Source organism: Symphodus melops (genome assembly GCF_947650265.1).
Source record: "Symphodus melops genome assembly, chromosome: 3".
In the NCBI taxonomy this organism is placed as follows: Eukaryota; Metazoa; Chordata; class Actinopteri; order Labriformes; family Labridae; genus Symphodus; species Symphodus melops.
In genome coordinates this window covers 1145592-1158806 of record NC_136693.1, presented here as the reverse complement: position 1 = coordinate 1158806, position 13215 = coordinate 1145592, and positions in this window count along the sequence as shown.

Sequence of the window (13215 nt, the reverse complement as noted above, 5' to 3'; positions counted from 1 at the left end):
GGATCCTTTCTGACAACAGCTCCATTCTTTTGGACTGGCAGCGCCTACAATATTCAGTACTGTATTAGAATAATAGGCCTCTTTCTACTTATAATCAAAGTGTTTAATGCAATAATGTATTGTTTAATAAAGGTTTGCTCACCAAATACAAAGGAATGATTAGATATCCATTGTATGAATCATTGTTGTTCACATTTATATTATATCATGTTTTACTCTAAGTGTTTTAATCTAATTGATTGAGATTTTAGTTCAGAGGTTAAAGGTATTCTGTGAAGAGGATGTGCAGGAGTGAGTGCACATTCCAACATGTGTTTGATGTGGCCCTTTAAACTGAATCACTCACCAAATGAAACATAGGTTCAGTTTAAGGCCCTGAACAGTTAATCACTCATCCACATTGATAGGTTCAGTGGGCCTTGATAGTTAATCACCTAAATGGTTTGTTGCTTAAAAGGAAATGATTACTAGACTAGATGCCTTCTTGTGATAAGAAACAGGTAGGATGTGTCTTCCCCTACAGAAGGTGAAAGGATTCGGGAGTATGATGCACCAATGAGAGAAGCGGAACCAAACATCAGGAGGCGCATAATTTGGAAAGCTGCCCAATCGGAGGAAGGACACCGCACATTCTCAAATGCATAATTTGGTTAGATAATCTCTGTCTAATGTATAAAAGGGTTCAGGGAAAGATAGTCGGGGCTCAGACTTCATGAACTGACCAGGTATCTGTCTGTTGTCAGGGACACATAGTGTTGAACCCAGAGACTCTGTAACTTCTATTCTTGATTCATCGGGTTAATAAACTCTGTTGACCTGAAAGAGACGCCTCCAGTCATTCCTCTCATCCCATCAAAAGAATGCACAGAGATTTGAGGTAATTATTTAGAGGAGTCAGATTTCTATTAACAACATAGGAAAAGGATTAAATAGCAACTTTTATCCTTCACTTGGTGCCCCCGACGATGGGGGATGAGGTTTGATGGAGGACGTAAGTATTGATTAATTTATGAAAATGTTTTGAAATATGTTTGATTCAAATTTATTAATTTCTTGAGGTGGTAGAACGACTGCATTGAAGTCTATGGTACAACGTCCAGACCTATCCAGACATCGAGAGGCCTCACAAAAACCAAAGGTGAACACAAACCTTTTCCATAAAATTGTGCACATTGGAAAATCTAAATTATCGTTGTCTCTTTTGGGTATAGATGGTGTTAATGTCTACATTTAGAAAATTGAATCAAGAATACAAGTAAGCGATCGAACAGAAGGCCGTACGAAGAGAAGTCAGGGGTGAGAGACTGGCTGTGAAACCAGGGGCGAGAGACTGACTAGGAAACCAGGGGCGAGAGACTGGTTAGAAAGCCAGGGGCGAGAGACTGGTTAGAAAGCCAGGGGCGAGAGACTGGCTGGGATAAATGTTGGGCTGGGTCTTTTCTTCTGACGCTGAATGACAATGTAAAGAAGGCAACAGGTTGAGCGCTGGTCATTTCAGTCGACAGAGAACTGTGTGTGGGATCATTGGGGAGGCGGTGAATCAGCAGAAGTGTATTAAAACTGTTTGTGAGTCTGGGATAGAACCCCCAGTGACTGGCCGCAGTTGTCATTAGGACTGCCGTAGAAGCTTGCCAGTCAGGACTTCAAATAGGGCATTGCGTCCATACATTTTCTACTGTTCACGTGTATATAGTGTTTTCTGTTGTGTGTTAATTTGAACTTAAGTTCTGCTCCTTAAGTATAAATATTTAGAAATATATTTATTTTTTCGTCCATCGCACCTCCTTTCTCTTTTATCTCACTGGTTCAGAGAGTGGAAAGGGGAAAAGTAGTTGTTTTTTCTTCTACCCTGTTACCGGTATTTTGAGCAACACCTTTAGCTCTACCTGGTAAACTTGTGAGGAGCTGTGTGTGTGCTGGTGGAGTCTTTGGATGTGTGAGTGAGTGCTGTACAGCCTGAGTAGATGTGTGTGTGTGTGTGTGTGTGTGTGCTGTTGATGTCTGTTGATGTGTTTGTTTGTGTGCTGTGTGGTAAATGTGTAATTATTTTGTTTGCGTGTGATTGATAAATAGAATTTTAGTGTTAGGCAATAATAGTGGAACATTTCCTGAAGGAGAGGAGTAGATCTTTTAAAATTCTTCTTAAGGTTTATAATAGATGAACTATACATTTGCATAGTTATGAGGAGTTGTTCCTTTTTAACTGCGAGAAGATTTGTTTTGGGTTTTGGCTGTTGATTGGAAGAGTGGGGCTCTGGTCTGTGTGCTTGTTGACTCTGTGACCTGGGTTGATCTGATCTATAAAAGGGTTCAGGGAAAGATAGTCGGGGCTCAGACTTCATGAACTGACCAGGTATCTGTCTGTTGTCAGGGACATGTAGTGTTGAGAGACGCCTCCAGTCATTCCTCTCATCCCATCAAAAGAATGCGCAGAGATTTGAGGTAATTTTTTAGAGGAGTCAGATTTCTATGAACAACATAGGAAAAGGATTAAATAGCAACTTTTATCCTTCAACTGTAAAAATAAATCTTCCAACTTTAATATATTAAAAGTCAAATCTCTGGAGAATGTTTATTATAGGACATTTTTCTCCATCATCCGTCAACACCCACAGGCTGTGTTCTGAGTGTGCAGTACAGAGCAGTGGACAGCTGGAGTCACGAGACCAAGGAGTTCCTGTGGTGATTACTGAATCACTCATGACATCCTGAGATAACACCTTATATTTGGTATGAAACCGTAGAAAAAAACTTGTACAAACACGACAACAAACTTCTTGTTGTCAACCGACAAACGACAGAAATGGGTTTAATTTTGAAAATAAACCCAGTGTCTGACTTCCTGTCCAGCTCAATCTGCTCTTTGGTAAATTGATGAATCGTTCTCCGGCATCCGGCAGCAATAGAAGCCTAACACAGGAAGCACACACATCGACTAAATTGAAAACCTCTGCTCCACTGCCTTGGCGGAGTGGTAACAGATCAAACACACACCTGATGGAAGTAAGGAGGTACCACTCTCAAGAACACTGAAATGAGCACCAGAGAATATTTTACTTGTCATGTTTGTTTTGCTTTATAAAGAGTTTGATACACGTCTACAGAGCCTGTAGTGACAGAAGATATCAAGATTCATTTCATACATGATTATACACAAAACAATCCAAAACGTTTGCATCATAAACTGCATGGGTTAATGTTTTCTCTGCTCATTTGATTGCTTGAGTCAGATTTCTGGTTGAACAAAACAAAGCCTTATGAAGATGCATGCTAAAACCTTTCATGCACTTAATGGCACGCTACATATATTTTGTTTTTACATTTCACATTTATTTAAAACCCCTGTGTTTTTTTGTTATATTATATGGATGGGTGTTAAGACACATTTATATGCATGCATATATCCATCCATGCATTATCTATACAGCTTCTTGCTGTTAAGGGCTGCAGGGGCCAGGAGCCCATCCTAGCTCTCATTGGACGGTTCCCCAGTCAATCACAGAGCTGACATATAGAGACAGAAAACCAGCCACATTCACACCTACTGGTCATTTAGAGTCACCAGTTAACCTAAAGAGCATGTGTTTAGACTGTGGGAGGAAGCCAGAGAGAACCCACGGATATACGTGGAGAACATGCAGACTCCACACAGAGAGGCTCCTGACAGACGGGGGAATTGAACCTCCCTGTGAGGTATCAACGCTAACTACTGTCCCATCATGCATCCTGCATGCATATAAACACTTACCACATCATATCTTAACAAAGGCATTATCCCAGCTCTTTACTTTTTGTGAGTGCCTACTTCTCAGCACATTCTTGGTTACTTGACTTTATTGATCACACTAATTGTTTTCCTCAGCGAACCAACGTGAAAACAGAACACCGAAAAACAAACTGGCAGTTATGACATAAACAATCATATAGATTCTGTTGATCGTTTTAGTCATTCTGGTCCAGTAGCCGGGCTTGTCTTCATCCTTCCTGATGCTGAGCAGCAGCTTCACCTCCCTCAGTTCTTCAGATAGCTTCTCCAGCTGGCATTCCTCGCTCACTCGGCTGCTGCTACCCTAAAAGTTTATAAACATTTATAGACATCATGATAGTGAGGCAAAGACTGGACAGACTGTCTAAATGTCCAATGCTAGGCATAAAACCTAGCTGAAAAACCTTGCTAAAATTAGCTGTTTGGTAGTTTTGTAGTGCTGATGAATAAATCTGATTTCTGACTGCAGGGATTGGACCTCATCCTGCAGGGTTTGAACATGGTTCTACAGGCTTTAGTTTTCTCCCAAAGAAAAAAGAATTTCTGTCAGAAGAATCCCTTTAAGGATCAAAAATTGGATTACTGTGTATAAACAATGCAGCAAAGCGGGTTTATTTAGGGCCTCACACGGGGCTCCCCAATGTTAAGCCAATATGCGGTCAATATTTTTATATTTTATTTTATTTTTATTTTTTTTACTTATTTTTTTATTTGAACAGGGTCAGTGTACACTATACATTAACCTCAGAAAGGAGAGATGCATTGTACCAGGTTGTAGCACTTGTGCTAATTTCCACCTGCAGTCCCTGGGCAGGCTGTTGTTAACATACAAAGTATGTACACTCCAAAGCATTACATCGCATTTAAAACTTTCACATACACACCAGTTACATACTGGATAAAAAGAGGAACTAACTTTCACATACACACTAATTACATTACATTGTGGGAGCAGGCTTGTTTTAAAAGAAGCCATTTTTTGGCCTGGTGTGAAAAAGTGTTGAAATGTACACATGTGGTCAGCTCTGTTGGCAACTTATTCCACTGTCTGATGGCCACACTGGAGAAAGCTGAGCTGCCGAATGCTGTCTTACACTGAGGAATCCTACACTGGCCTCGAACCGTCGACCGAGTGGTTCGAGATGTGATTTCTGAGCTGAGTGAGATAAACTTTTTTAACGGAGGAAATACCATACCATTAACTATCTTGAACAACAGGCAAAGATCTGAATATATGATTATATTTTCAAAACTACACATACTATATTTTTTAAGAATATGACAGTGGTGATATAGCCGCGATTTCTTGTCATGGACTTTAAGAGAGCTTTTGTATAATGATTCCAGGGGCCTTAGTGCTGTTTTACTTGCCTGTGACCAACTCGTAATACAGTAACGAAAGTGCGGAATTATCATCGCATTGGGTTTTAAAATGTGGTTATCAAATTAACATCAATAATTATTCTTAATTAATTAATAATATAAATCAACACTATTAATAAACTGGGCTTACTAAACCCAGGGGCACCACTATGATATCAGAGAACTACAAATTACAAAGTCAGCCTCAAATTAACTATGGTAACCACCAAATATGATTTTAACAACAGAGTTTCTCATCTCCTGTGGAGTATATACACCATGGAACAATCTCTGTTAATGTTAACATACAGCTTCATCTTTACCTCTTTTGCCACCGGCAGCAGTTCAGATGCCGTCTCACTGAGGGAAACATCACTGACACAGGTCGAGTGAACCCATTTGTTAATGTCTGTGAAGATATATGAGACAGGTTAGACTTCATTGGATCAAACGTATTGAACATGCTGAATATCTGGAGTAACATCTTTGCAGCTCCTCAAAGTAACCAGCTGTGACCCTTTTTTAATGATGTATATTTACACATTTTTTAAATTGTCACCTCTAAAGCAGTTTTGGAGTTTCCCATGCTTGTCAGTGCAGTCCTCTTTCAGGCTTTGGTCTTTTTCTGCCTCTTTGTCTTGTGATACAGAATCTCTTTCCATCAGATACATCACCAAAATAGTCTCCAAGAGGCTCATCATCATCAAAATGAAAGTCCCGATACAAAAGACCGCTGAGGAGAAAGCAGCATTACGAAAGATCTAAAGTCTAAAGATGACGACACATTGATTAAGAAGTTGCTGTTAAATGATTAATCAACAAAGGCAGCCATTGAATGTCTTTACCTATGAGGGGGATCCTGTCTGAGGAGGAAGGCAGGATGTCATTCAGAATCAGCTGCATCACTGTGACAGCCAGCAGCACAGTCACCTTGAAGCTGAGCTTCTCGCCTCCGTTTTCTGAGATCAGGAAGGAGGCCAAGTCCAGACACAAGAAGAACAGGATGGGCAGAATGAAGTTGAGGATATAGAGCATTGACTGCCTCTTTATCTTGAGCTGTGAAATCATGTGGAAAGTTAAGATGGTTGACAAAAAGGCTTTATTCAAACAGTCTATATACGATCATATAACTTCAGATTTCATATCAATAAATTGTTTCATGATGGAGAAATTTCCAGAAGGAGCTGCATGTGTGAACGCAAATAGACACATTTTTCACTCGGACTTCAGCTGGAGTTTTTCCTGTTCCTGGAAAAATGTTGTTTTTTCAGCCGGAATGCCAGTAGCTTTTGAGCTTTTGGTCTGCTATCATAGTACCTTTGTTTGGTGAAAGTTCATGCTTTTTCTATTTTTTTCAGTCTTGAATTTTTGTTGTGGGATGCGGAGTAGTAAGTGTAGTCTCTCTTGTATGGATTTAATTTTCTCCAGATGTCTATAAAACCAAACTCAGTCTCTGCTGCTTTTAGTATTTGTGAAGCCTTTTCTGCTCTATGCTTTACATTGTATTGGCTGTCTGGGTTGGGGTTCGTGACAAGGTTTAGATCATCCCCCAGAACCACTGTTCCTTTTGCCTCTAAGGTGATCAAGTCAATTATTTTGGATATAAAGTCTGGTCCTTGTTCCGGTGGCTTGTATACATTTAAAAATGTTATATCTGCATTGTCTATTCTTCCATTAACCAGTGTACATCTCCCATCTTTATCTGCTACCGTTTTCTCAGTATGGAAGAGGGTGTTGTTCGTAATCAGTATCGCTACTCCCCTCCTTGCAGAGTGAGTGAAAGGAGGATGAGTGTACTTGAGCATTTACCAATCTTTCTAGTTTCTTGTGTTCTTCTCTAGAGAGGTGAGTTTCCTGGAGGAACATAACATTTCCTCCCTCTCTCTTCATCTTTGTTAACACTTTATTCCTTTTTATTGGATTGTTCAAACCATTCACATTAAATGAAGTTATCTTAATGCCCCCTATCATAAGTTATTTTTAATGGTTTAATTCTTGCTAATTCTTTCATTTTTATCTTCATTAGTATTGTAACTAATGTCTTGTGTCCTGTCTGTCTGTATACTGCTACATGTTAAAAAGCTAACTTTATCTTACCTTCTGGTAGCAGTGTGTCCAAGCCGGCTATGGTCCCAAAAGGACTATCTAGACCCCAGACGGAAGGTCAAACCCTCGCCCACCTCAAATTTCATTGGTCACAGACTTGTCATTAGGGTTGTTATGTGATCTTTTATTTTTTTTAAAATCAAGGGGGCAGTTTGTGAGCCAAAATAGTGGTTTGTTGCCTGAGGGTTAAGGACAAACTGGGACTTCATGCGCAACAGAAAATTTCACGAGCACACCGAGCCGCAGCAAGTAAACGCGCAGAGAACAAGAGCCCTCGACCACGTTTGATATTGTTTCTTTTGTTGATTGGGGCATGAGACAGCAAGTTCTGAAATCGGCATGGGGGAAAAGAGAAATCCTTCTGCAGGGATCAAGAATCTTGTTTGAGCAAGACTTTACATCTAAAATCCAACAGGAACGAAACCAAGTGCACCCACTTAGAAAACACAGGTGAAATCCCACATCATCTACCCAGCAAGGCTCAAGGTGTTTGGAAAAGACTGAATAGACATCTATGAAGACGTTATTCTGTTTCTGTCACACAGCGGTGGGGGGTGTCTTGTCATGTTTTGTCTGTCTTGTGAATTTCATGTTTTATTTTGAAAAGTAATAGCTTATTGATAAGTGTGTGTTTCTCTTAGTCTTCCTTCCTGCTTCATGCAGTGATTTTGTGTTTGATTATTTTTAAGATCATTTATCATCATGATCATATTTTTATTTTCTAGTTTTCTGACTACTCAAAGTCATGAATGTCTTATGTATAATCATTCTGTGTATTATTGATGGTTTAATTTGAAGCCACAGAAACGTTTACCAACTAAAGTCATGAATATTCAGTCACAGACGGTACTTACTGAGTAAACGATTATTGAAAAGCCATCACTGTAGTGATCTATTTTTACGTTCATCAGATGCCACTCAGACATGCTCTCATCCAAGTCACGAAGACCTTGAAATCCTTGAAGTTCAATATCTCCACCTACAATTTGAGAAAAATATAAACTCATCAGGGTTTTCTCCAGATTTAATCAGATGGAAAAGTCAAGTATTTTATTTCAGGTGACAAAGTCATTGAAGTGCACGCATGCATTTAAACTGAGACAGGAGGGAAAATAAATGATAGGAACTATACATACACTATAAAAGCTTACCATAGGGTGAGACTGCCATGAAGGTGAAGTTGCAGATTTGAGTGTCCAGAGGAAATTTGTAAAATCTCATCCTGCAGGTGCTTTCCAGAACCATGGGATCATATATAGTTGCAAGACCACTGGAACCAACAAAGATGCTAGAGATTATAGAGCTCCTGCCCTTTCCTGTCCTGTGTAAAAAAAAACATGTGAGTAAAGTGTGAAGTGTATCACGGCCAGAAACAACTCTTAACTGCTGCGAACTCAACATCAAATCTTTCCAGGCACCTGCAAAGGCAACATGCTAACACAAGCTAGTAGCTCAAGGAGACCCCTGACCCCTGAGAGACGCTCAAGAAAAGATTACACAGCAGCCGATGCTTCACTTTCAACAAGTGTCGACAAAAGCAGAGATTAATAGCCTTGTACATCATGAGAGAAATGATGCCTGTTTCAGCAGTAGAATCAACGTATTTCCAACACTGCTACAAAAAGTAGCAGAGGGACAGTTTTCTCTCCCCCCTCCCTTCAGGTGTGCATTGCATTTTGGACATAACAGGTTCCCGTAGCCTCGCGCATTAAGGGAAATCATTGTTTGGTTTCTATTGCCTACTTCTTTGATATAAGACGCGGAGGTAATCTTTAGTCTATCTTTCAGACACTTTCACTAGTGTTTCATCACTCTGTTCTTTTATTATCCAAAACATTTAAATCACACAGACTATGAACAGAACAGCAGCAGTCTGATCCTCCTCCTTTCCCTGCGCCACATACGTCATTTATAACCTCGGCCACATTCATCATAACACCGGTTGATTGCCCACACATAGATCTACATTTTTTACACAATTAAATATTTTCGTACCTGTACTAAATGGATGAAATTGTTGCTAAAATGTTTAATACCAGGAGAGTGAGTGCAGCATGCAAGTTCTCCATTATTCTCCATGTTTACTTTCATCTTGCGATTACGGCTTTACCCCGCCCTCAACCTTTTTATCCAATGATTGAACGATCTTCACACACGTGGTTTTGTTTATGAATTCTGGGCCTCATACAAACCGCACCAAACCAAAAAAGAAACATTGTATTTGGTCCGAACCAAAGAAAGCGGACTAAAGGACTTTCCTGGTGTGAATACACCCGTAGTTAATTTCTGGTTTGTTAGTATTTTAAAGCCCAACTTTACATTTGATCTCTTTTAGACTATTTTAGATTCTGTAATAAAATAAAGTACTATATTATTATATTTATATTTTAATTCCCCTAATAGTATTTGCATTCTGCTGTCTAAGCAGTTTTCCTTCTCCAAATAATTCACCTTACTTTTTGTCTTGCATTTGTTCTTCTTTGATTAACAGTATTTCTATAAATTCTTTTACATTCTTGTGAAACACGTCTCTTCAGCTTCGAACCTGAGTGTCCTTAGTATTTACCTGTTGTGTATTTCCTGGGGTGCACGCCCCTAGGTGGCATTGTCGGCTATTGTTTAACATAATTAGTTTCCACCAAACCAAAATCCCCCCTCCATGCCACACACTGAAAGTTTCCATCACAATGTTGTTTTCAGACATTTAGCATGCTGCCAGTGCTGTAGCCTTTTTTATATTAAAGAGCATTAAGGTGGGTTTTTATGTTTGTGCTCATTATAAAAATGTGGGATTATGTAAGGGTTCACTTTATATATTTAATTGCCAGTGAAGTGTAACTAATTATGTTCAGCAATGACAAACTAAGTGATGTATTACTTTTACGAGTAACAACCCCAACACTGAAGACCATGCACATGAAGTCAAACTAACATTTCTTGGATGAATATATCCGGCCTCCACAAGAGTTCTCTTGGAAGAGAAATGAAACGCATATCACAGAACTCAGATGGATCCCATTTGATGAAATCATTTTGCCAGGACTAAAATGAACAAAGGGGAGAACAGCATTGAAACAACAGAAGAAGAGATGAGCATTCGGCCAATCAAAATGTGCTCCTCAAAGAGAACTCACCCTTACTAAAACAACATAAGAAACAAGTTTCTGCTCCTTCTCAATCTAGGGAAAAGTAAAAAGATTTAAGGTGTTTTAAAATGTCTTTTAAGTACAAGCTTTCAACAAGCAACAGGTCAGATACTGATACATGCACATCATTTACATTAAATTCCACATATTGTGAAGAAATACATTTAAAAACACAACACTGAAGGTGAGTAGAGTGCAGTCATTAGTAGTGTGTGTGTGTGTGTGTGTGTGTGTGTGTGTGTGCGGGGGGGGGGGGGGGTCGTATTAAAGTGGTTTCTGAATACATTCTTTCTAACATGAAGAAAAGTCTTTAAATGAACATTCAGAAGTTTTAAGAGTTCCTTTCATAAACAAAATGAAAAGTTTAACCATCACACGCTCTTTGACAGAAGACAGAACTCATTAAATTCACTTACCACATCTAGAATGGCTTTTATTTGAAGAATCATCAGTACTTTTGTCTCCTTTGTATGGTTGTAAACTGGCCGGGTCATAGCAAACTTGACTTTGTCGGTCAAATTCAAGTGGTTCACAAGAGTCGCATGACTGCACTCAGGAGGCCGTTGAGCTTCAGAGGAAACATAAAGACACGTCACTTTGTTAGACAGGTTTCTCGTCCTCAGGAGGACATGAGGAAATAATATTAATAACTTTATTTATATAGCACCTTTAAAAAACCAGATTTACAAAGTGCTTTACAATCATCAATACATGAAAAAATCAAATATACAAAAACATAAACAACAGCAGGAACTGTCATGATTTAGTTTTGCGTGTGTGTGTTGTACCAGTCAGATGTTTCCTCGTGTTAAACCTTTTGTGTAAATAAATCGTTTTGGGTCCTCCTACCTGTTTTTCAACCAGTGATCGTGACAAAATGAACTGACCAAGTATAGACCCAGCAGATTATTTTTGTTGTTACTCAGAGCCGTCTCCCTTGCAGTGGTTCTATTTTCGGCACACAAGGAAGGAGAAGACGCCAAAATTCCTCAAGATGTCCAGATTCAATCTCCTCAAGCTCCTTAGTAGATTTTCTGATGGACCTTTATTTGGAGTAAAGGCTCCACAAAGCTTCACCTCAGGCTTCGGAGCCCAGGCCTGAACTCAAGCCTTAACAAAGACCTGAACTCAAGCCTTAACCCAGGCCACAACTAAGGCCTCGGCTTATGCTGCAGCCCACGCCTCAATTCAAGCCTCAGAGCTTCCTGCTTCCTGGTCCCACTGAGCGCCCCCTGCTTCCTGATCCTTCAGAGTGCCTCCTGCTTCCTGATCCTTCAGAGTGCCTCCTGCTTCCTGATCCTTCAGAGTGCCTCCTGCTTCCTGATCCTGGTCAAACAGAGCGCTGTCTGCCCCTAGTTCCAGCAGAGCGTCAACTGCATCCTGTTTTTGTACCTGCAGAGCACTCTGTCCCTGTTCCTGGGACTGCTTAAGCCTGGTTCATACGGCAGGATAATTATGCCGATTTTGGCCTCAATTCTACCCTTCTAAAAATCGTAAGGACGCCCCGATCATCATAAAATAATCTTATAAGATCATCCTGCCGTGTGTGGTGTGTTCAGACTACTCTCCTCTGGTCGGAAGAATGTCGGGACCGCTCCGATCTCAAATCAGGGATATTCAACATGTTGGATTGTTTTCATCATGTGTGGTGTTCCCCCCCAAGAGGAAACAAGCACGGGGCTGTTGACTGTGACGCGTAGCCAATCAGACAGCGAGGTGACAGTGTAGCGAAAACACTGGTAGCAAAACAACAACAACTCACCTCCATATCATCATGTAGCAAGTACAGCTCATGCTCCCGTTGTCTCCTCTCCTTTGACCGATGCCTCTTTTTAAAACGTGTTTTTCAGATAAAAACAGCACAAACGATCCCTATTACATCACCCGTTTGTGGACTCTGGAATCACGTTTGATCTCGAGAGGTTTTGCGAGATTTCCCGTCTGACGTTCGCAAGTGGTTCGTGTGTGTTGATGTTGCCGTGTTACCACACACTGTACGACCAAAACTGTAAAATCTCGGATTATTTATCGCCATGTGTGTGGTCTCTAAGGTTTGGGAAATCGGCCGGCAATTTGAAAATCCTGCCGTGTGAACCAACCTTTAGCTGCGTCTGTGTTCCTGGCTTGCTGAGAACCTTCGACCCCTTGTTTTGGATTGGAAGGTCCATCCTGTTTCTCTGTTAGCGGTCCGGCCGACTCTTGGGATCCTCCGTGGGAGATTCTGCCCACTTCAGTGTCTCCGTTGGTGGATCTGTCCCCTTCTGTTTCTTTGTAGGAGTATTTGCCCACTGTCTCTCCGTGGGAGGTTCTGCCAGCTCCCGTTTCCTGGCTGGACGTCCTGCACACTATTGTATCTCCATGGGTGGCACCACCGGCCACTCCAGGGCTCTCATTTGGAGTTCCAGCAGCTGCTACATTCTTGTCGGATTTTCCGGCGGCTCCTGCCCCCACGTCAATGGTCCGGCTGGCCCTTTGGCGGAGGTCCTGCCTTTCGCTGATTGGCCTCCCGGCTGCCCACCTGGCTGCCCCTCTGAACTTATCCCCCTTGTTGGTCTGCCACTTGGCCGTCCCCCTGAACTGATTCCCATGTCTGGTCGGTCTTTGGGCCGTCCTCCCGAACAGCATTTAGGCCGTATGCCTGAAGGTCCGGAGTGACTGAAAAGGTCAATCTAAAGGTCACCTTTAGATTTTAGTCTCGACTTTGGAACAACCAGGAGTTTTAAAACATTGGGCTGGTGAATTTTTACATACCTCCTGTAGAGCTCTCATTGTACGTTTGTTGATCACCAGGAGGGTCTGTGACACCAGAGGAATTTCCACCTGACACAAAAGATT